The following is a 9,391-nucleotide window of genomic DNA, read 5'->3' on the forward strand; positions in this document are numbered from 1 at the left end:
GTCTTCTCTTATTAGATACCTAAAACCTTTAGACTCAATATTGATTAAGAAAATCTTGGTCCCCTCTCACTAGATGTGAGGTTTCATGTTTCTCTCTATGTCTTAAAAATTTGATTAATGGTCATGAGGGAGGGCATTAAAATTGGTAAATTATGTGGATGAGTGATAGGAAGGAAATTAAGCAGAAAAAGGAATGTAAGAATCATTGACAACTTTATTTGATGTTAGACCTTGTTGCTATAGGTGTACCGAGATAGAAAGAATTCGTTAACTCTATTCTTGATTGGAGATATTCCTTGCCTTTCTTCTTGCTTGGGCACAACGCCTATCTTCTACAAACCATTGACAGTTGTTAAATTTCTTGGACACAACCTTTATCCCTGGAATTAGTGTGTGGAAATTCATTAGGTGTAAGGATCCTTTGCCTAAGGCATTGGTTATGCTAAATATTCAAATTGAGGAAGATATTAATAATAGACCCATTCATTCAAAGAGACCTCTAGCAGTGCCCATTAGTTTTGTTGCAACTACACTGCCCATGACGAAAAATAGATTGAAGGCAATGTAGCCCATCCTACTCTCCACAAAATCCAAAACTTTTTATTTTTCTACATCAAGTGCAAGAGATTTGTCACAAGCATCCAATTTTTTCTGAAGGTTTTCCTCTAATAAAGGCCTCCCACTAGTAGTAGATGTCATGATAGAAACGAACAATGTAATGGAAGAAGGTAAAGGACCTTCATGATCAACCTAGGTTAGGTCAACACTATTTCCAATTTTCTTTACAACTCAAGTGCAATCAATTGGGTGGTGTATAAGAGGTTCTAACTCAAGAAAATTCAGACTATAATGGTCCCAAATGAAGTTATGAATGATAACAATTTCATTCTCAATATCAACTAACAAAGCATTACAATCAACAATCAACTAATACTCTAGTTCATCTTTCAACGCTATCCCACTACTCAAAATATCATATCCCTTTTTCAAAGCTTCTTCAATTTTCTAAAAATTAATACACATCAATTAAAGTTTTGTGTGAATAGATATCCACAAATCAAATTTTTAAAAAATTTATTTCCACAAGGCATTAGCTAGAATTTAAGTGCAAATGGACAACCTAAGAGATGAAGAGTAGTGGACAGAGTAATATTTTGTTTTTTAAACCATTGGATATGGAAGCAACTCCTAGCACCCCTACAAAAAAGAATATCATAAAATCCTCCACTAGTTGCACCATCACCTACTCTTGTTACTCTTTCAATAATAATAGTTCAACCTACAGTAATAGATGATGTTCCATCTACACAAGTACAAGCTACAACAACAATAACTACAAGATCAGCAAGAACCTCTCCATGTATTGTACAATAAATACTAACATAGGTTAAAGAAAAAAAGGAGGAAGAAACTCATAAGAAAAAAAAAAAAGTACTCTTGTTACCCTTTTAGCGACAATAGTTCAACCTATAGTAATAGATTTTGTTCCAACTACACAAGTACAAACTACACTGGCAATGACTACAAGAAGATTAGAAAGAACCTCTCCATCTGTTGTACAAGCAATACCAACATAGGTTAAAGAAGAAAAGGAGTAAGAAACTCCTTAGAAAGAAAAAAGAGTAAAAGAAATGACAACCGCCCCGGACCCAAGAAGAAACTAAAGACAGAAATAGTATACATGGGAACAAACAAATTAGACAAGCCTAAGGTTAAAGCAAAAAAACAAGAATGAGAGGAAAAATTTCCTTGCGGCCTATAGATCAGTCTAAAGTAAATCAACCAAAGCCAAGCAATGACAAGAAGAAAAATAATTAGAAGCCTGAGATTAGGAAAATGAAAGAAATGATCACAACAAATGGAAATTTGGAGAAATTGAAAAAATTCTATGATAATTGTGATCCTAATTAGAAAATAAATTTGCAAATTCTAGTTATCAAATATATGATAAAGTTTAGAAGGCCATTGATCAATCTACCTAGCACATTGCCTGAAGAGATGTATGAAAAGCTAAATCAATCAAGGTTTTGTGCTAAAAAAGAAGAACTGGACATGAGGGAAAAAATAATGTGTAAGTGTCATGTCATTGAGAGTGAAGAGAAATTAGAAAGGATAAAGAAAAATTTACACCGCTTTTGAGAGAGAAGACATGAGTTATAAGGATAATGGAAGGCTTGTATGATGAATTAGAAGTTGAAACATAACAAGTAGTTTATCAAGTGTTAAGTGAACTTGATATATTGGATACCACCCCTACATCCGCAATATATCAAATAAATTTTATATGCATCATTGCATAATAGAAAATGATTTTTTTCAGTGAACAAAATGAAGGTTGGGTTAGTAATTTTGTAGAATCTACACATATCATAGACAAATTTAAGCATGCAAGAAAGAACAAGATTTTGAAAATTGTTCCCTTATAGTTTATGTACAAACATAAAATAGTATTAATATTGTTAACCATTCAAATATGTATCTACTATAGTCTACTCTTGGATGGCCAAAAGCTTTATTTGATTTTTTTTTGAGAAAGGAATATACGAAAAATAAGACAAACATGTTTTTAAAAATCTATAAGAAAATATAATAGGAAGCATCTAAATCAAAAGAAAGGTAATTATATTCTATATGTGTAAAAATGTGCAAAACTATGTTTATTTTCTTTTCATATATTCTATATTTGTTCTGCACATACTTGCATGATATCAATATAGTGTTGCATCTTCTATAGCTTTACAACATTGTCCAAATCATGATTGTGAAGAGTTTCAATGTCTTCCATCTCATCATCAACATCTTTTGCCTCCTCCCCTGCATCATCATTCTCATGGTCCTACCAATACACAACTTAACTAAGAGCATTTGAAACTTCATATCAAGCACTAATATTATTTCAAGCTAACATAGAAAAAATGAAAATCAATAATTACCATGTGTTGATGTCCAAAAAATAAGAAGGAATTTATTATTTACTAGTCTATCTAAAACAAAATGACATATCATTGTCGGACATGTCATCAAGGTCAGCCAAATGAATCTACAAGAGTGGCCTACAAGATGAACAATCTGAACTTAGGTAACATTCTAGTTAATATAATATAGTTTACATGAAAGCAAAAATAAAATACATAACAAGCCATACAAGGAGTAGTAACATGATTCAGATATTAGCATCATCATCATTGGGGAACTAAAGATTAAAAGAAATCTTGTAAAATGCAATAAGAAAAAATAACAAACATTTTTTAGTTGGAAGCAATTTGCATAGTTCATATATTATCAAAAATGTATACCTTCTATATGCAATAAGTCAACTTTCAACTTGAAACTTTACAAATTATCATGTTTCACTATAAAAACATGTATTAAAAAGGCCAACATTAAGAACAAGAATTTTTTTAAAATGGGACTAATGTACTATATATACATGACATCTTCAAAGATATCAACAAGTTTCTTACTTTTCAAGCTAGTTCACAAAACTGGCTTCATCAACACTTGATCTAATTTTATCCTAGGATTGTGCACCCTTAAATAGGAAATGTCAAGACTCAAAATGGAAAAAAGTAACATTCTAAATAAATATTTTTTATCCAAAAAAAAAAAAAAACTATACAAAAGCAACTGTTGAATCTAGACAACCATGAATAGAAACTTCCAAGAATAGAACTCATGTTCTTGTTTACTGCAAGCACTACTAAAGTGTACCTAAGTTTCACATATGCACCCTATTAGAGGTGTTTTAATATAACACTATCTTATTAAGGACTCCATATTCAACAATTTCAATCTCTCTCTCTCTCTCTCTCTATACATTAAAAACTTCCCCTTAGCTTTACTAGAACGCATACAACTTGCTGATGTGTCTGAATGTAATCTAGAGCAATTGATCCCCTCTTAAGTCTGTATCTGAGCAAGTGCTTTTTGATGTCACTATGGTTGGAGCAATCATAAAATACCATATTCATAGAAAGTTTCATGGAATAGTAAATAACTATGAGCTTTGTAATCAACTTGCAAAGCCATATGACTTCACAACTACCAACATTGTTGCCATGTACTCTGCCTATACTAAACTCCATGTCACTAAAGATTGCTTCTTTTTTATCTGAGATATGACTTCAAAACCCAACTAAAGAAATATCCTAAAGTCCTCTTCCTACCACCTATATCTCCTATCAAGTCAAAAACCACAATTCCATGTAGCATCAATTCATCATTCTCTAAATATCTCATACCAAAATGTATTTTTCCCTTCAATTACAGTAACCCATTGTATCTACCTTAACCATTAATAATCCATTTTATCTACCTAAATATCTCATAACAAAATGTATATCTAGTTGAGTATTAAATGGATGCATGAGGACCCAATCAACTACCACTATAACCAAACAATCTTCCAAATCTGAATCCAACTCAACATACAACTTCAGATATAGTTTTTTAGATTGTTGCCTATAGAGTTCAACTAATTTTTTATTAAATGTGGACACAGTGGATACCACTCCTTTATCAAATATGGTGATGCTAATAATGGATGAAAATGAGGAAATCACTAAACTCATGGTTCAATTCTCTGTAGTGTGGTATATAAGATCCCTAACTCTTGGTTGTTTATATTGTTTCAACTTTCTCATTCTCACTATCATTGTGTGGTAATAAAAGCCTCTGCCTCTCCTACAACCATATTTTCCTTTTGACATTTTGTAATGGGTGAGGAGACCTATCAACTACTAACCCCTCTTTTCATTATCAAAGGAAGGAAAAGATGTTTACTTGATGGGCCAGATTTAGAATCAAGGAAAAGATAATTATAAAACAAATATGAAATATGTGAAGTAGAAGGGAAACTAATGATTTCAAATGTTGGGCAAGAACTATTGGGAAGATTAGGTTTTAGTTAATGCGAAGTTGCATTCCATAAGTTAGAAATACAACAATAAATGACCTTATAAAACCATTTATATTCTTTGTATCAATGCATCAAGTTCTAAATAATATATCTCAATCTACTATAGTATTTTTTTTTTTTTTTTTGGTGTTAGAGCCAAGTATACATGATGTGGCAATAATGAGGTTTTTCACTAGTAGGAAATGACACTCTATGAGTGTTGTGTTCCAAAGGCACCTTCACAATATGCTAAAAACTTTCTTTCAAAATGCCAAAATCATGATGTGATAGCATGATTGTGTTTCTTTAGAATGAAATCTCAAGTGAAAAAGTGATCATTGTTTGTATACTTTGATCAATGATCTTTGTAGAGTTAAGCAAAGATGTGTGAATGCATTCAAATTTTTTGCTGCATTTTACGGAAAGATAAATGTGAACCAATTGGGAGCCTAATTAATAAATTGTTGGAGATATGTTTTTAGGCATACACAATAATTTTTGATTCATGTGCAATTTCTAGTTAGAAAGAAGTTGAATTCAAAACTTTGTGACAAGTCCCATTTTCTAGTTATTTATGATTTCTACTTAGAAAATTCAAAAAAAATTGAACTCATTGATTTCTAGTTATTGATGGTGTTATTTTGTATTTTTTGAATGACCATCTTTATAACTCTTATCACGATGAATGTATTTTCAATTTGCCACTATTTTATAGTGTTAAGATTTAATATTTTACCCTCATCTAGAAGAAATAACATACTATATTCATCGATCGAAGCATCACAGTCATAGCTTGTAGTCATAAAGGGGCCTCCTACTGTATGACCAAAGTTGGTTCCTCCATGATATTGCAAATTGTGCAACTCAAGCATTAATTATACATATGATGTTCATGAAAGAGTTATAAATTGTTAATGTTGTATGCTCCAATAGGTATCTAACATTATTCACATAATACAAATTTTAATCATTTTTGACAAAAAATGACTTTCTTCCACAAAGTTTTTTTTATAGCCACAAATTCCTCTGATGTGCACAACCAATTGATACCATATAATAATTTTGCATTGTACCACCCTTTTGAAAAAAGCATGCAATGCTTAATTCTACGTCCTCCATAGGCCTATATGGTGCTACACACCCAAATGCTTGAATCCTATAAATTAAATCCCTAATATATGTTTAAAAAGTGTTCTACCTAATATATTTTAAAGATGTAATATACCTATACATGGAGCATAAATAGAAATGAGCAACTTATACACTGATTATCTAAAGTAACATGTTTTGGGGTTGAAAATCTATCTATAAATACCAACCAGTCCAGTTTTCTATCCAAATTTTTGGCATTTTGCTAGAATTGGGAGTAAATCCATCACAATAAAAACCATTGCAAGTATTTATCTGCAATAAAAATATACCAACCTATTATTTTTATAACCAAATATAACTTTTTATATCTTACAATTAAAGTTTCAAATTAATTAGATTTGATTTGTGCGGTTCAACATGAAATTGCTTAGGTGGTTGGCTTCATGAAGAAGGTTTAATCATTGATAATAATTGCAGAGAAAATGGACTAATATCATAAATAATTAGCAACTTTCATACTCGTTATAATTGGCCACTATTGAAGCTAATCTACTCTTTCATTAAAGTTGTTCTCTAATGAAATAAAACCTTTATCTAAAGGCCCCTAACATTATAATTTTACATAAATGAAATGCTAAAAGTGGAAATGAATTTAAAGAAGTGAAAAAAAACTCACAACTAGATCAAGATCATCTTCTTGTTTTCACATTACCCAAGGGACACATTTATTTTGTCCAATAGCCATAGATGTTGCCCATTTGACCTATACCATAAAGTATCATCCCATCATTCTAGACCTATCTATCATGGACAAGAATAAGATTATATTTGGAGCCTATGGAGTCATCCCTCTTTTAGTTGATCTACTATGTGATGGAATACCATCCCATGTTAATGACAACCATTTTCTTGAGACTGTTGAATCCATACCATCATCCAATCAAGATTGTTTACAATATACAAATGTACTGCATCTCACTCACAACAAACTATAAAGAAAATAAGTAGACCAATTAGAAACAGCTTATATTGATGATGGATAAGAATTAATTAACTAAAATAACATCTTATAATTACCTCTCACTTTTCTCACTCTACCTTTCCCCATTAAGTATTCCCTTTTGAATCTATTAATGGAGTTGAGATCCCAAATGCAATCTACATGGATCTTTCATGCAAACTTGGGGAGATATTCACTAATGTACACCATGATTTGGTATACTATATATCCCTATACCATATAATCCTCAAGATATTTTGAAAGAAAAAATTGTTCTAATTAATGTGTATATCTACAAAATAATTGGATAGATGTTTTACTTAATGTTTATATCTTCACATATGGTTTTGAAAGAAAAAATTGGTCACCTTGCTCAAATTCACCCATATTATAATCAAACAAAAATTATCTTCTTACAATGGTCTTTGTTAAATCTTCCTTTGTGTCACTACATACTTGATTCTTCTTGAATATTTTTTATTTCATTGGTTTCTGAACTTAATCATTAAAACACTTAATTCTTGGTTTTTGAGTGTTTTGTTGTTCAATAATGGAAAACCTATTTGTTTCACCTTAGAATTGAATTTCCTACCATTTCTAAAGGGTTGGAATCAATTGGTGTCCATTAGGATGAAAAATACAAAAAGTTATCATATTTGACAAGAAATTGCAAATATCCAAAAATACAATTTTGGAAAAGTTGTCAAAAATGTCTTTTTTGCCTCTCAACATTCATAACCATAAAAGTTTGGTTTGAACTAACTAGATGAAGGTATTTAAGACTTGTTGTGTTCATTTCATAACTGATCATCAAGTTGTACAGAAGAATCAACATTTTATGAAGGGAAAAACATGTTTTCTATAGCAAATTTGTTTTGTATGGCTCTATATAGATTGGTATGGAATGATGATGCACATGTGAAGTTGGATGCCTATGTTACCATTCATTTTAATTGATTTGGTTGAATTTAATTGAATTTTTATATTGCTAGAGAAATCTTATGTGGTCATAATGTCTAATAGGCAATTCGTAAAACATACCTGGTGCAATGTAGCCCACTAATAGAAAACTTATTAAGAAATATAAAATTACCCCAAAATACAATACAATGTGATGGCAGTGGCAATTGATGCACCCAAGATGATTTTTTTTCTAAAAGCATCATGATTTTTCATTGAGCTTGTGCATTTTGGTAGATTCAACCAACTCAATGCTACATACAATCTTGGATTCACCAAAAATGGTGTTGCACTTAGGCTTTTAAAAGCTCCTTGATTTTTGATGGATCCATTCAAGTTGTTGTATGAAAAATTTGAATGTTAGAGCATGGAATGATTTTCTATAGAAAGTGGCACTAGTCTAGACAACTTATTGAAAGATATTTCAATGTTTCCAATGCTCTTATGATGCCCTAAAGATCTTGGAACCATTTCCTCCAATTTATTTTTGGAAAGGTTCAGATATTGAAAAACCCCAAGAAACTACCAATAGGATAGGCCTTGATAGCTTATCGGTAGAGATATCAATGGTTTTAACTTGTTGCATTCCTCCCAGTAGAGGCAATCTTCTTGTCAATATATTGTGTGAAAAATTGAGATAAATGCCAATGAATGGATGCTTTCAATATCCAAAAAGATATTTTCTATGAGGTTGTTGTATGAGAGGTCAATCATTTCTAGGGGAAATTGTTGACATTACAGTCATGTTTGTTATTAGTGACATACACTTATTCAGATTGTAAGTATCTAACAAGCACATAATAGTGTTAGCCAAGCATTTTAGTATCTACCAAGTTCTATAGTTGCTATCAAGTCTAAGGGATAGTATTCACTTTGCACCAAGAAATTACTAGCAACTTGTTGATTAGTAGTATAAACTGGGCATCTCAGTGTATTCTGAGTTTATTAGTGTAAACCAAGTTATGCAGTGCTTACCAAATTCACAGTTGATATGATGTGAGTCTAGTATTAACCAAGCCACTTGGTGTTAATTGAGTGACTTAGTTTATACCAAGCTTGTAGTGATAGCATTGACTAAGCTATGTAGTGTGAATCGAGTGATTCAATTTATATTCTAAGTTTCACATTATTTGTCGAGTCACCAATGTAGACTAAGTTCAAGACTACTTGGAAGTGATCAGTATGGACTGAACTTCTACATCTACTAAGTGCATGATGAGGCCAAGCATTGATAGTGGATGCCAAGTATCAGAACCTCACCGAGCCAATCTTCAGAACCAAAGTTCTTGAAGCTGGGCCAACTTTGTGGTTTTTGTGTAAAATTTTATTGTAGCCGACTTTGTAATTTGTAAATTGGATTGGTATATATGTAACATATTGTATCACATCCAATGTATGATATGGAAGTAATGTAATAAGAAGAAAAGAGTAGAGGACAGAAT

General features: G+C 31.3%; 1 pseudogene; it reads right to left on the minus strand.

Moving 5' to 3' along the window:
* Positions 1–483: 483 nt before the first annotated feature.
* LOC149541021 (U4/U6 small nuclear ribonucleoprotein Prp31 homolog) lies at positions 484–9,169 on the minus strand (annotated as a pseudogene).
* Positions 9,170–9,391: the final 222 nt, after the last annotated feature.

This window comes from Cupressus sempervirens, chromosome 9 (assembly GCF_028749045.1).
Source record: "Cupressus sempervirens isolate cs-2001-9-10 chromosome 9, ASM2874904v1, whole genome shotgun sequence".
In the NCBI taxonomy this organism is placed as follows: Eukaryota; Viridiplantae; Streptophyta; class Pinopsida; order Cupressales; family Cupressaceae; genus Cupressus; species Cupressus sempervirens.